This window comes from Erythrolamprus reginae, chromosome 8 (assembly GCF_031021105.1).
Source record: "Erythrolamprus reginae isolate rEryReg1 chromosome 8, rEryReg1.hap1, whole genome shotgun sequence".
NCBI classification, from domain to species: Eukaryota; Metazoa; Chordata; class Lepidosauria; order Squamata; family Dipsadidae; genus Erythrolamprus; species Erythrolamprus reginae.
Genome location: NC_091957.1, coordinates 31,434,895 through 31,449,066, shown reverse-complemented (window position 1 = coordinate 31,449,066; position 14,172 = coordinate 31,434,895). Strand labels below are relative to the sequence as shown.

The following is a 14,172-nucleotide window of genomic DNA, read 5'->3' as shown; positions in this document are numbered from 1 at the left end:
AGAATGGTGGGAGTATCTACAGATACAATCTAAATTCAACAAGGATAAAAATAAACCAGGAATAGTTAAAAATGCTCCTTTAGATAAATTATGTACAGGATCCCAGGAACAATTAACTAAAAAAATGTATTGCTATCTAAACTATAACGAATTGGATAATACTAATATAAAAATAAACGTTAAACAATGGAATCTGGATCTTAAAACAGAGATCAAAGAAGATGAATGGCAATTACTGTGGAACAGAAATTATAAATTAACCATAGCTACATCCTACAAAGAAAATTTAGTTAAAATGTTTTACAGGTGGCACATTACCCCGATAAAAATTAACAAAACTAAATAACAAACTATCACCATATTGCTGGAAATGTCATCAAGAACTAGGTACTTATTTCCACCTATGGTGGCAATGTATAAAAGCACAGAATTATTGGAATATAATTGTACTCTGGATTGATGAAATACTAAGTTTGAAAATAGAAAAAAACCCGGAATGCTTCCTTCTGGGTATTCTTAGACAAAACCTGCCTAAAACCCAAATACACTTAATCATCCATCTAACTACTGCAGCCAGATTAACATTTGCGCAGTGGTGGAAAAGCGAAGACATACCTCCTAAAGACGCAATAATTAAAAAAATTAAATACTGTGCAGAGATGACTAAATTAACCATACTAGTCAGAAATGAAATTGAGTCTTCATTTAATAATTGTTGGGATCCCTTTTACAGATGGCTAAAAAAAAAGAGAATAATACGTTGCAATATTGAAATGATCGGTATAAACTTGACCAGACACAAATCCAGTATATATTTCCTTTTTTATTCTTTTAATAGTAATAAGAGGTATTAGATATATAAAGATGGAATATTTACTTTTATTTTCAAAATCTCTATACTTTGATTAACTCAACGCTTGCATTTACCTATCTATATGACTAATCCGATCCAAGGTAATGAGCTAATAAATTAGAAATTAGTTCACATTTTCAACACAGCTTCACCGTACACTCGCCCACCCCTCTATCTTCTTTCTCTCTTTTCTTTTCTTTGTCTTCTTACCTTTCCCCTCCTCCTTTCTTCATCTTTCTCTATCTATTTTCTATCCTTCTTCTATCCCCCCCTCTTTAAGTTTATACGTTTATAAACTGTTATATATTGTACTATACTAAGATTCAACTGTTATCTGTTTTGATTATTCTTTTTATGTTTTGTATATTTGTAAATAAAAATAAATATATAAAAAAAAATTGGCTGCCCATTACTGAGAAAAGTGGAATCATCCAGCCAGCCCTCTATTCGGAAGGGGGGGGGGCTTCTTCCAAGGGCTTCAAGGGCTTTTATTGACCTTTGTTTTAAAAAATGTAATTTTGATTAAAGTAGTTTTCAACAGAAGGAAAACAATACAATGTTTTCAATTTTAAAAAAAGGAATAAAAAAATGAAAAAGAAAGGAAAATGTTGGAAAACAAAGAAAAAGTAATAAAGGAATGGATTCTGATCTTCATAACAGCAGTTGTAAAGGTAAATATATTTCACCCTCTCTAACGTTACATCATAACTTCCCTCTTTCCATGATCTGTCCTTTTTGCATCATGGTATGTATTTAAACCTAACATTTTCTGGCTTCCTTACAAGTTCACCAAGCATATAAAATGACTTTTCACACTGTCCACATTTCCAACATAAAACTGAAACACCTTTATACATTCTATACATTTCTGGAGTCATATACCAACTGTACATCATTTTGTAAAAATTCTCTTAAATTATCACATAGTGAGATTGAATCTTTATTGATTAGATTTGTACTCCGCTACAATTTAAAAAAAATCCTTCTTGGCAGTTCACATTCATCAAGAGAAAAGCAATAAAACAGCACAGTGAAAGAATATAAAAGGAATTAATCAAAAGTGACGTAACCATCGATTGGTCAGCCCAAAGGGGTCAGTTCATCCTCCCAAAGGGCTCTCTGATATAATTCTGCTTTTAATAGCTTGGGGAAAGTTAATGGAATGGTGGTGAAGAGCAGATGCACCCACAAACAGGTCAGATCCTTGTGGGTTCATAAGCAAGTTCTCCTAGATCGTCCAAATCAGGCTGGTTGAAATTGAGTGGAGAAGGTGACCCTGCATGTTTTCTGGTGCTAAGCCATGGATGGCTTGCCAAACCAGCATGTGGAATTGCCAAGAGATGCTAGTTGGCAGCCAATGAAGAATCTGGAGCTCCAATGTCATCTGTTCATATTGGCAGATGTTCATTAACAATGAAGCTACTAAATTCTGAACCAGTTGAAGCTTCTTCTAAAGCAGCGTTTCCCAACCGGTGTGCCGCGGCACACTAGTGTGCCACGAGACACGGTCAGGTGTGCCGTGAAGCTCCTAGGGAAGCTCCAGCTGGGCGGGGCGCTGCCGGTGCCTCAGACCTGGAGCTCCCACTCACAGCTGTCCCCCAGCTCCTGCCCATTGCCGCTGTTTCCGGTGCTCTCCTGCTGGGCCCCAAAGAAGGAAGGTGGGAAAAAGGAGAGCTTCATTCTTCACGCCTCCTTTTTCCTGCCTTCCTTCTTTGGGTCCCAGCAGGAGAGCGCCCAAAACCGCGGCATTGGGCAGGAGCCAGGGGACAGCTGCGAGTGGGAGCTCGGAGGCACCGGCAGCGCCCTGCCCAGCTGGAGTTCCCTGGCGTCGGCGGCAAGTGTCCTTTGGGGCCTGGCGGGAGGACACTGGTGGTGGGAGCAGGAGAGAGAGAGAAAGAAAGAAAGAGAGACATAGCAAGAGAGGCAGAGAGAGAGAGAGAGAGAGACATAGCAAGAGAGGCAAAGAAAGAGAGACAGAGAAAGAGAGAGAGAAAGAGAGACATAGCAAGAGAGGCAGAGAGAAAGAAAGAGAGACATAGCAAGAGAGACACAGAGAAAGAGAGACAGAAAGAGAGAGAGAGACATAGCAAGAGGCAGAGAGAGAGAGAGACATAGCAAGAGAGGCAGAGAAAGAGAGAGAGAAAGAGAGAGAGTAAGAGAGACATGGCAAGAGAGGCAGAGAGAGAGAAAGAAAGAAAGAGAGACATAGCAAGAGAGACAGAGAGAGAGAAAGAGAGACAGAGAAAGAGAGAGAGAAAGAAAGAGAGATAGCAAGAGTGGCAGAGAGAGAGAAAGAAAGAGACATATAGCAAGAGATAGTGAAAGAGAGAGAGAGACCAAGAAAGAGAGAAAAAAGCAAGAAAGAGATAGCAAGGGAGACAGAGAGAGAGAGAGAGAAAGGGAGAGAGAAAGACATAGAGGAAGGGAAGGAGGGAGAGATAAAGAGAGCAAAAAAGAGAGGAAGAAAGAAAGAGGGATGGAGAGAGAGAAAGAAGGGAAGGAAGAGAGAGAAATAGGGAGAAATAGAGCGAAAGGGAGGAAGAGAGAGATTTTTTTTGTCCAAACTTTTATTTAGGCCCCCCCCCCTCCGTTCAATGTTCCCCAGGATTTTGAAAATATGAATAATGTGCCGCGGCTCAAAAAAGGTTGGGAAACACTGTTCTAAAGAAATCCATGGAGAATGTGTGATAATGAGGGCAAGTGTTACATTCACTTTGTGCTTTTGCACAGTCTCTCTTCCAGGGAATTCACAGGAAATGTTGTTAATCTATGGACAACTCAGCTTTATCCTAAATTTTCCATGGTCCAGCTATTTCTGTAGTTACCTCTGTAATCATGGTTCCATACAAAGCTGTTTTTTTAAATTATCAAAATCAAATCTAGACCAATATCTTTTAAACAGTGTGAGATCAAATAATTTTAATTTTGTTTGCTTGGACAATTTGATGGTTATAACCAGTGACGGGCTCCTACGGGAACAGTCAGGAACACAGTTCCGGTAGCAAAATTTGGAGCTCCACCCTGGAGCACCCAATTTGCACTGAAAGATGTTGAAACAAAATGCATAAGCCATGCCCACAGTGTGGTAGTAAAAATTTTGCTAGCCAATCACTGGTTATAACCAGAGATGGGCAGCAGGCAGGATGGGGTGGAACGCAGTTCCACTGGTGGAAATGAAGATATGTGCGCAGCTCCAGCTGATCGGCGGCTGTCACTTCCTGGATTACTGGTCTCGGCTCGGCTCTCCTTTTTTCCCCTGCTGCTGCTGCTATGTCTGCGCTCCTTGCTTTTTTCCTCTTTCCTCCTTTCTGACCTCAGATGAGCTTCCCTCTCTCCTGCCTGGCTCCCCTCCAGCTTTACATGGCCACCTCCCACCTGAGGTCCAAGCAGAAGGTGTGGATGGAAGCGGCACTGGCAGCATTTATGCTTCTGGCAGCACCCATTCTCCTAGCGACCCAGCTTGAGGCGGGGGAGTGACCCAGGCAGGAGAGCGTGGGAAAAGCGAAGCAAATTGTCACCCCAGTGAGTAACACTGGTAAGGTTGTAAGTCGAGGTCTTAACAGTTCACTTGAACGATGATGATCGTTCAAGCCACTCCCACCTGGTCACATGCCTGGCAAGCCACTCCTACCCAATCACATGACTATTAAGCCACACCCACAGTTTGGCAGTAAAAATGTTGGCTGCCAATTACTCGTTATAACTCCAAATGCACCAATAATTATGGGGAAAACATCTGCTTACCGAATGAAGGAGAATATTTCTAGCTCAGCAATGAAATGAGGGGGTCCTTAATGCTCTTTGAGGTTGGTTGATTTCTTGCAGACATTTTACTACCAATGATGATGTTACCTGGTTTGAGTAAGGAAAAATCTGCAAGAAAATATCCAAGCTCAGAGATCACCAAGGACCCCTTGAAACTTCTGCTTATTCAATCCATAATGTTCATTTTTAAATTATGAAGTTCTGATATTTTACAGACTTTTCCAGTTCTTTTTGTGTTACTCTAATATCATTTTGTGTGGTCTCATCTATAGATAGAACTTAATAATAATAATAATAATAATAATAATAATAATAATAATAATGTATTAGATTTGTATGCTGCCAATCTCCGAAGACTCGGGATGGCTCCCAACAATAATAAAACAATATTACAATGAAACAAATCTAATATTAAAAGCATCTAAAACCCCCTCATTTAAAACCATGCAGCACACGCATACCAAACATAAAATATAAAAGCCTGGGGGAGGTGTCTCAGTTCCCCCATGCCTGGCGATACAGGTGGATCTTAAGTAATTTGCGAAAGACAAGGAAGGTGGGGGCAGTTCTAATCTCTGGGGAGAGTTGATTCCAGAGGGCCGGGGCTGCCACAGAGAAAGCTCTTCCCCTGGGGCCCACCAAACAACATTGTTTAGTCAACGGGACCCAAAGAAAGCCAACTCTGTGGGACCTTATCGGCCACTGGGATTCGTGCGGTAGAAGGCGGTTCCGGAGGTATTCTGGTCCGATGCCATGTAGGGCTTTAAAGGTCATAACCAACACTTTGAATTGTGACCGGAAACTGATCGGCAGCCAGTGCAAGCCACGTAGTGTTGGTGAAACATGGGTGAATCTGGGAAGCCCCACGATAGCTCTCGCGGCGCATTCTGCACGATCTGAAGTTTCCGAACACTTTTCAAAGGTAGCCCCATGTAGAGAGAGTTGCAGTAGTCAAACCTCGAGGTGATGAGGGCATGAATGACTGTGAGCAATGACTCCCTGTCCAAATAGGGCCACAACTGGTGCACCAGGCGAACCTGGGCAAAAGCCCTCCTCGCCATAGCCAAAAGAGAGTGTTCCAATTTTAGCTGTGGATCGAGGAGGACACCCAAGTTGCTAACCTTCTCTGAGGGGGTCAATAATCCCTCCCAGGGTAATGGACGGACAGATGGAATTGTCCTTGGGAGGCAAAACCCACAGCCATTCCGTCTTGTCAGGGTTGAGTTTGAGCTTGTTGACACCCATCCAGACCCCAACAGCCTCCAGGCACCAGCACATCACTTCCACTGCTTTGCTGACTGGACTTGCTTGGTGATGAAAAAAGAATAGCATATCCCTACCTTATAGAGTACAGTGGCACCTCTACTTAAGAATGTACTCTGTTCCGTGACCAGGTTCTTAAGGAGAAACGTTTTTAAGTAGAAGCACTTTTCCCATAGGAATCAATGTAAAAGCAAATAATGCATGCAAAACCCATTAGGAAAGAAATAAAAGCTCGGAATTTGGGCAGGAGGAGGAGGAGGAAGAAGAGGACAGTCACTGCTGAAGGAAGAAGGTGAGGTGAGGGGAATCAAAAAAATCCAAAACTTTAAGGCTTAAAAAAAAGAGAGGGACTCTGAGGCAGCGTCCAAAGAAAGGAAAACGCTCCGTTCACTCTGGACTGCCCAGAGCGAAGGGAGCGTTTCTTTTTTCTGGGTGCTGGAAGAGATTGATTCCCTCTCCAGGTACCCAGAGAAAGGAAAATGCTTCAGTCACTCTAGACTGTCAAAGTCTCCTTAAGCGCCACCGAAAGGCTCCTCTGCCAGCCCAGAAAAGCCCGAGATGGCTGGGATTAAAGGGGGAATGGCAGGAAACTGGCTGGGCCTTCGTGCCGCTCTCAAATTTCCTGGGAAATTTTTTCGGGCTCGAGTTCTTAAGTAGAAAATGGTTCTTCAGAAGAGGCAAAAAAATCTTGAACACCCGGTTCTTATCTAGAAAAGTTCTTAAGTAGAGACGTTCTTAAGTAGAGGTACCACTGTATGTCCCTGTTGTGGATTCTGGTCTGGTTTGGTTTGGTTTGATTTGGTCATTGCACCTTGCACAATGAAATTAAATGCCATCTTCGGTGTACATCATCCATAAGAAAACTATAAAAATAAAACAAAAACACATGTTCTATACAATTGAATTGAAAAGTCAGGATACTGCACTAGTATCACAATCTACAGTAGAATTCAATGGTGCAATTTAATCATTACTTATTTAATATTTCTACTTGTATGTAGCCCAACTCCCTAAGGACTGGGCGGCTCACAGTCAAAAAGAATAAACATATTAGTATTAAAATATCTTTAAAAGGAACAATTTAAAAAGACAGTTTAAAACCTTTAATAAAACATGCCTATGTTTTATGGTCGGCTTTAGATGATGCATCGTCTGATCCAGTGTTTCCCAACCTTTTTTGAGCCGTGGCACATTATTCATATTTTCAAAATCCTGGGGAACACTGAACGGAGGGGGGCGGCTAAAAAAAGTTTGGACAAAAAAAAATATTTTCCTCCATTTCGCTCTATTTCTCTCTCCCTCTTTCTCTCTCCTCCTTCCTTCCCTTCTTTCTCTCTCTCCATCCCTCTTTCTTTCTTTCTCTCTTTTTTGCTCTTTCACTCTCCCTCCTTCCCTCCCTCTGTCTTTCTCTCTCCCTTGCTCTCTCTGCCTCTCTTGCTATCTCTCTTTCATTCTCTCTCTTTTTCTGTCTCTCTTGCTATCTCTTTTTTTCTCTCTCTCTCTGTCTCTCTTGCTATGTCTCTCTCTCTCTTTTGCTATCTCTCTTTCTTTCTTTCTCTCTTGCTATCTCTCTTTCTTTCTTTCTCTCTCTTTCTCTCTCTCTGTCTCTCTCTCTTTTGCTATCTCTCTTTCTTTCTCTCTCTCTTGCTATCTCTCTTTCTTTCTTTCTTTTTTCTCTCTCTTTCTCTCTCTCTGTCTCTCTCTCTCTTGCTATCTCTTTCTTTCTCTCTCTCTCTCTCTCTCTCTGTGTCTCTCTTGCTATGTCTCTCTTTCTCTCTCTCTCTCTCTGTCTCTCTCTCTCTTTCTACCACGCCGACAACAGTGGCATCAGGCAGTAGCCAAGGGTGGCGGCAGAGCGGCTGACTGCGAGCGGGAGCCCTGACGGCGGCAGCTGGACGTGCTGCTGGACGCCGTATATGCTGGCGCTGCGCTGGGCATGGGCGTGGGGCTGGCACCTCCAGCCCAGCCAGCAAGCCAGTGCCAGCCCCGCAGCGCCAGCATGTACGTCTCCAGCAGCACGTCCCACCACCACCGTCGGTGCCTCCACCCTGGAGCTCCCTCTCGCCGCCGCCATCTCCCCACGACTGCCTGGGGCCGCTGCAGCCGGCACCCTCCCGCTCCCACCGCCAGTGCCCTCCCGCCGGGCCCCAAAGGACACTTGCTGCCGACGCCAGGGAAGCTCCAGCTGGGCAGGGCGCTGCCGGTGCCTCCGACCTGGAGCTCCCACTCGCAGCTGTCCCCCGGCTACTGCCCGATGCCGCTGTTCCCGGCGCTCTCCTGCTGGGCCCCAAAGAAGGAAGGCGGGGAAAAGGAGAGCTTCATTCTTCGCGCCTCCTTTTTCCCGCCTTCCTTCTTTGGGGCCCAGCAGGAGAGCGCCGGAAACAGTGGCATCGGGTAGTAGCCGGGGGACAGCTGCGAGTGGGAGCTCCAGGTCGGAGGCACTGGCACCAGCAGCGCCCTGCCCAGCTGGAGCTTCCCTAGGAGCTTCGCGGCCGCGGCACACTGGTTGGGAAACGCTGGTCTGATCAATGGCCCGAGGCCTGCCGGAAAAGCCAGGTCTTTACAGCTTTCTGGAAGGCCAGTATGGTGGGGGCAATATGGATCTCAAAAGGTAGCTGATTCCAGAGTGCCAGAGCCACTACAGAGAAGGCCCTCCCCCGTGGCTCCGCCAACCAACACTGTTTGGCTGGCGTGACCCGGAGAAGGCCAACCCTGTGGGCCCTTATCGGTCATTGGGAGCTATGTCGTAGAAGGTGGTCCCAAAGATGATCTGGCCCCTATAGGGCTTTATAACCAACACCTTGAATTCCGTCTGGAGACTGATTGGGAGCCAGTGCAGCTCGCAGAGAGTTGGTGTGATATGGGTATACTTGGTGTACCCACAAGAGCTCGTGCGGATGCATTATGGACCAGTTGTAGTCTCTGAATGCTTTTCATGGGTAGCCCCAAAGTCTAGTCTCAGAAGTCTAATAAAGGTGAATATTAGCAGATCAGGGTTAATATGAGGGGTCCTTGTGCTCTCTGAGCTTGCTTGTTATCTTGCAGAAGTTTCATTACACAAACTTTGATTATCCAAACATCCCAAATCATCAGTGCTAGAAGAGAGAGTAATTTGTGGAGAGAAGGAGAAGAACTATGAGATGCCTGTTTTCTTGCAGAAGTTTCATTACGCAAACGTTGATAACATCATCAGTGCTAGTACTACTATACTACCTAGTTACCTAGTTTGGGTCATCAATCTTCTGCAAGAAATCAAGCAAGGTCAGATTGCTCCAATGAGCCCTCTTACAGACATCTGTTTTTAGTTTCTTAAGCATATTTAAAATGATTAGCCTGGCATTTTTATACATTCATAAAAATCTGATATAGCTAGTAAAAATACACAAACGCATCTTTCAGAAGAAAATAGCAAGTGAAGGGCCCTCACCCTGACCCCTAGTAAGGGCTGTAAAATATACGAAGGCAGTAAAAACTGTATGTTTTAATTAGACTGTTCTACTAGCTGCATCTTATCTAATATTTAAAGGCTTCCTGACATCCATTTCCAGCTTTAACTGAGAGTAAAACAAGGGTAGCAAGGATATTTATAGTCTAGAGACAAGCTGGTGGTTACAATTCAAGGGAAGGTGGGAATTAAGCATTCCAGATTTTGCTTGCTACATTGAGCTTCAGTGATCATGCTTTCTCGTGATCCCCACCGCGGGAGTATCTATATCTTGATATGCCTTTTAAGATGGGAATAAGATGAAAGAAGGCATGGAAAAGAGTAGAGGATGGAGCATTTTAACCGTGGTGTCTTTTGGTGCATTTAAAGTAAGAAATACATTGCCCTAGGCCAGTGATGGCAAACCTTTTTTGGTTCGCATGCCAAAAGGGCGTGTGTGGATGTGCTAGCCTGCCTGCATGTGCATGTCCCCAACACATGCACAGAGGCCTTACTGAAGCCTGATACATGAAAAAAATGCCCAAATGGGCAAACTGGAAGGTCAGGAAGTGCAAAAAACAGCACAACGGCAAACCGTAAGTGCATTTTTTCTGAATTTCCGGTTTGTCCGCTGGGCGATTTTTTTGCCTCCGGGGCTTCAGGAAAACTTCGCTAAAGTGTCAGGAGGGCAAAATGGCCTTTACCAATACCAAAAATTAGCTGGCATGCTGGAGCTGACATAGGGCAAAGTCTCACATATCCTCAGATATGACTCCACATGCCATCTGTGGCACACATGCCACAGGTTCGCCATCACGGCCCTAGGCAGACATGGTTTGGATGTGAGGGATGAAAAGAGGGAAGGAAGTTTTTTTTTCCTCTCACAATGCCAAAACGGTGTCCTGCCATAAAGGGTAGGATTTTCAGGCAAGAAAGAAGGGATCCCAAATATTTCCAAACATTTTGAATTAAACGATATAACACATACATCAGCAAGTCACTTTGGAAACTTCTCAGTTGCATCCCTAGTAGAATTCAAGTTCACCCAGTAACATCAGTTGGTGGGAGAGCCTAGGACTTGGCAATCTCTCTTTAGGTACATCTACCTGTCCCATCAGACCCCACAGAAGAGATACAGTATGTTATGGGTCTCGTCTATTAAAGAATCTGACAAGAATTTGGCACATAGTTCTTCCAGAATAAGGACCTGAAAATGTGGCTGTGCCACCACGCTTGGAGGGTCTGGTAACAGGTTAAGAAATTTCTTAAAATTAAAGTAGGTACTTCCTTTCTAAAACTAAGCAAGTTTAGAAATTAAGTGTCTTCCTACCATGTGATTTTGGTAGCTTTTTGCAAAGACTGGAAAGAGGAAAGTCAGATTAGCTTGGAGCAAAGTGGAAAATCTAGGTAGTTCAAATAGAGATCTAGAATTTACACTGAGGATTGCTCATTCATTAATGACTGGAAGAGGAATCTTCAACTATTTTAAGCACTGATGTTTTGACACCTTGAGGCAACCATTGCAGAGCTGTTGACTGTAGACCAATGAATCTTTTCTCTAACAGAGGTTAATAATGCAACCACTGGGACCCCAGGTTGCAAATACATTATTCATATAAATAAAAAAGCATCTCAGCTTGAGACTAATTGGTTTCCTCAAGTATTGGAGGTGCCAACATTTCCCTAAACCTATTCACTTCCAGCTTAATGTTAATATTGGGTGCAATTTACCTAATGGCCAAGTGCATGCTATTTTAATTCAAGCTGATGCACAGTTGGAAAGTTATAGACTTCCAAGAGTAACATTAACTTATTCTCAGATAGGTTGGTAATGACAGACTCAGAATTTGTTTTGCATACCTTTTCAAGTTCCAAAAATGTTTCCTGAGCAGTCTTCAGAAACACACTTCTAGGTCAATTTCTATTTGCATTCTTAACCAACTGCAATGTTGTCACCCTTTTGTATTTTTTTAAAAAATGTTTGTCTTCCTGGTACAGCAGGGAAGTTTCAGATACAAGAGTTAATTAAGTGATTATCTTCGGGGTTGTACCTTTGAAAAGTGTTCGGAAACTTCAGATCATGCAGAATGCAACTGCGAGAGCAATCATGGGCTTCCCTAAATATGCCCATGTCACACCAACACTCCGCAGTCTGCATTGGTTGCCGATCAGTTTCTGGTCACAATTCAAAGTGTTGGTTATGACCTGTAAAGCCCTTCATGGCACCGGGCCAAATTATCTCAGGGACCGCCTTCTGCCGCACAAATCCACAGAGTGGGCCTTCTCCGGGTCCTGTCAACTAAACAATGTCGGTTGGTGGGGCCCAGGGGAAGAGCTTCTCTGTGGCGGCCCCGGCCCTCTGGTACCAACTCCCCCCAGAGATTAGAATAGCCCCCACCCTTCTTGCCTTTCATAAGCTCCTCAAAACCCACCTTTGCCGTCAGGCATGGGGGAACTAAGATATTCTTTCCCCCTAGGCTTCTACAATTTATGCATGGTATGTTTGTATGTATGATTGGATTTATAACAAGGGTTTTTAGCTGTTTTAGTATTGGATTTTTACATTCTGTTTTTATCTGTTGTTAGCCGCCCCGAGTCCACGGAGAGGGGCGGCATACAAATCCAATAAATAAAAAAATTTAAAAAAATAAATAATATGAGGATTAAATCAGGAACAATCTTTATAAACCTCATCAAGTGCAGCAAAAATGATTAAGAGGCTGGAGGCTAAAACATACAAAGAATGGTTTACAGGAATTGTCTATTCTATTGACAATTCTATCTACTCTATCTATAGTCTAGTCTATTGAAAAACAGTCTTCCAATATTTGAGGGGCTGCCACAAAGAAGAGGAGGTCAACCTATTTTTGAAAGCCCTAGAAGGCAAGAGAAGAAGCAATGGATGAAGACTAATCAAGGAGAAAAGTAATCTAGAACTAAAGAGGATTTCCTAACAGTGAGAACAATTAACCAGTTCTACCCCCCTCTCCGAAACTGTAGATGTTCCACATTGGAGGTTTTTAAGAAGAGTCTAGACCAGTGTTTCCCAACCTTGGCAACTTGAAGATATTTGGACTTCAACTCCCAGAATTCCACAGCCAGCATTTGCTGGCTGGGGAATTCTGGAAGTTGAAGTACAAATATCTTCAAGTTACCAAGGTTGGGAAACACTGGTGTAGACAACCATTTGTTTGGTATGGTTGATCAGAGGTTAGATTAGAAGACCTCCAATGTTCCTTCCACTTGGGTTATTCTGTTAATAAAAAGAGCATGTAACAAGGATTGCAAGTGGGCTTAATTTTTGCAGTTCCCCAAACATATTTTTATGCTCTTATATATAATTAGTCTGTGCTACTTGCTTCCATCTTCTCTTCCACAGTCTCCATCTGTTCATTTCTTTCTTCTACAAGAACACTTGGGTAATTTGGCAATGCTCATTATCCAATGCTCAGTATCGTGTTTTGTGAAAATATTGAAATGACATCTTAATACCAAGACCTCAAGGCATGGGTGCCATTCTTCCACTGAGAAATACCATTCACCTCTAAGCATAACTACTTTAGCATCTAGCAAACAATCCCAGAAATTTTATCTGAAAGTCAACCTTAACTCACATTCCATTCCAAAAAAAATTAAAGGGATCCCATCCTAATGAACCTCCCTAAAACACTGAAAATCTGCTTATTTCCCTGGTTCCCCTTTTTCTGGACACCCCTCCTTTTCTTCTTTTTATTTTATTGTTTTAGTTTTTTTAATAGACTGTTAATCTCTCAAACTCGTTTGGGATTCAGTTGCTCCTTAAATGAGTATTTTTCAACCTTGGTAGCTTTAAGATGTATAGACCTCACCACCCAGAATTCCCCAGCCAAGCTAAGAAACTCAGGGAATTGAAGTCCACACCATCTCAAACGTTGCTGAAATTAAGACTGCTAAACACTGCCTTACATTTTGGTAAATAAATAGAGTTGCGGGGGGAGTGAAGGGGTTGACAATACATGAAATAATACTGATTTTGAACTAAACGCAGACACAAAAGCCATTATGGGTCTCCTGGGATATGCCCAGCACTCCATGAGCTGCCGGTTGGTTTCCGAACACAATTCAAAGTGTTGGTCATGACCTATAAAGCCTTACATGGCATTGGACCAGATTACTTGCGGGACAGTCTTTTGCCTCATGTATCCCAGCGGCCGGTCAGGCCTTCTCCAGATCCCATCAGCCAGACAATGCCGTCTGATGGGATCTAGGGGAAGAGCCTTCTCTGTGGCAGCCCCGGCCCTCGGGAATCAACTCCCCAGAGATTTATACTGCCCCTGCCCTCCTAGCTTTTCATAAGGCCTTTAAATGCACCTCTGCCGACAGGCCTGGGGTCACTGAATTTTAACATTTATCCCGGCCTATGACTGAACCTAGTATGTGTTGTGGTTAGCTCTGGCCCAGCTCCTGCCCCAAGGAATGTGCAGGTGGATGTGGGAGAAACATCCACATGCCGCAGGCCTGTTTTGCTCCCGAAGGAATCTGCCGACGAAGCCTCCTCTGACCAAGGAAGCGTGAGTGACAGGGAAGAGCGGAGTTTGGCAGACAGCCCAGGAGGTGATCTATCATCTGTATCATCCTTGGATTCTGAACAAGAATTAATGACACATCCATGCATGTGTAGAGTGATGCATAGGAGACAACAACTGAAGGATTATTACAAGAGAAAATGAGGCCACCTGTGGTTGGGTGGGGCTGCTGTAATTAGTGCTACAGATAAAAGTGCAACCTGGTGTTTTAGCCTCATGGCAGTTTATCTGATTCATTGTTTCGTCAAGATCATGGGTTTTGTGCTGTTCAAGATTGTGTGTGGACTCTCTAGACTTTAGAA

The 14,172-nt window shown here is 43.5% G+C and overlaps 1 protein-coding gene across 2 annotated transcripts in view; it reads left to right on the top strand.

The window, feature by feature from the left end:
- Nucleotides 1-14,172, top strand: part of DCX (doublecortin) — a 140,627-nt gene that overhangs the window by 88,217 nt on the left and 38,238 nt on the right. The gene's annotated exons all lie outside the window — the stretch shown is intronic.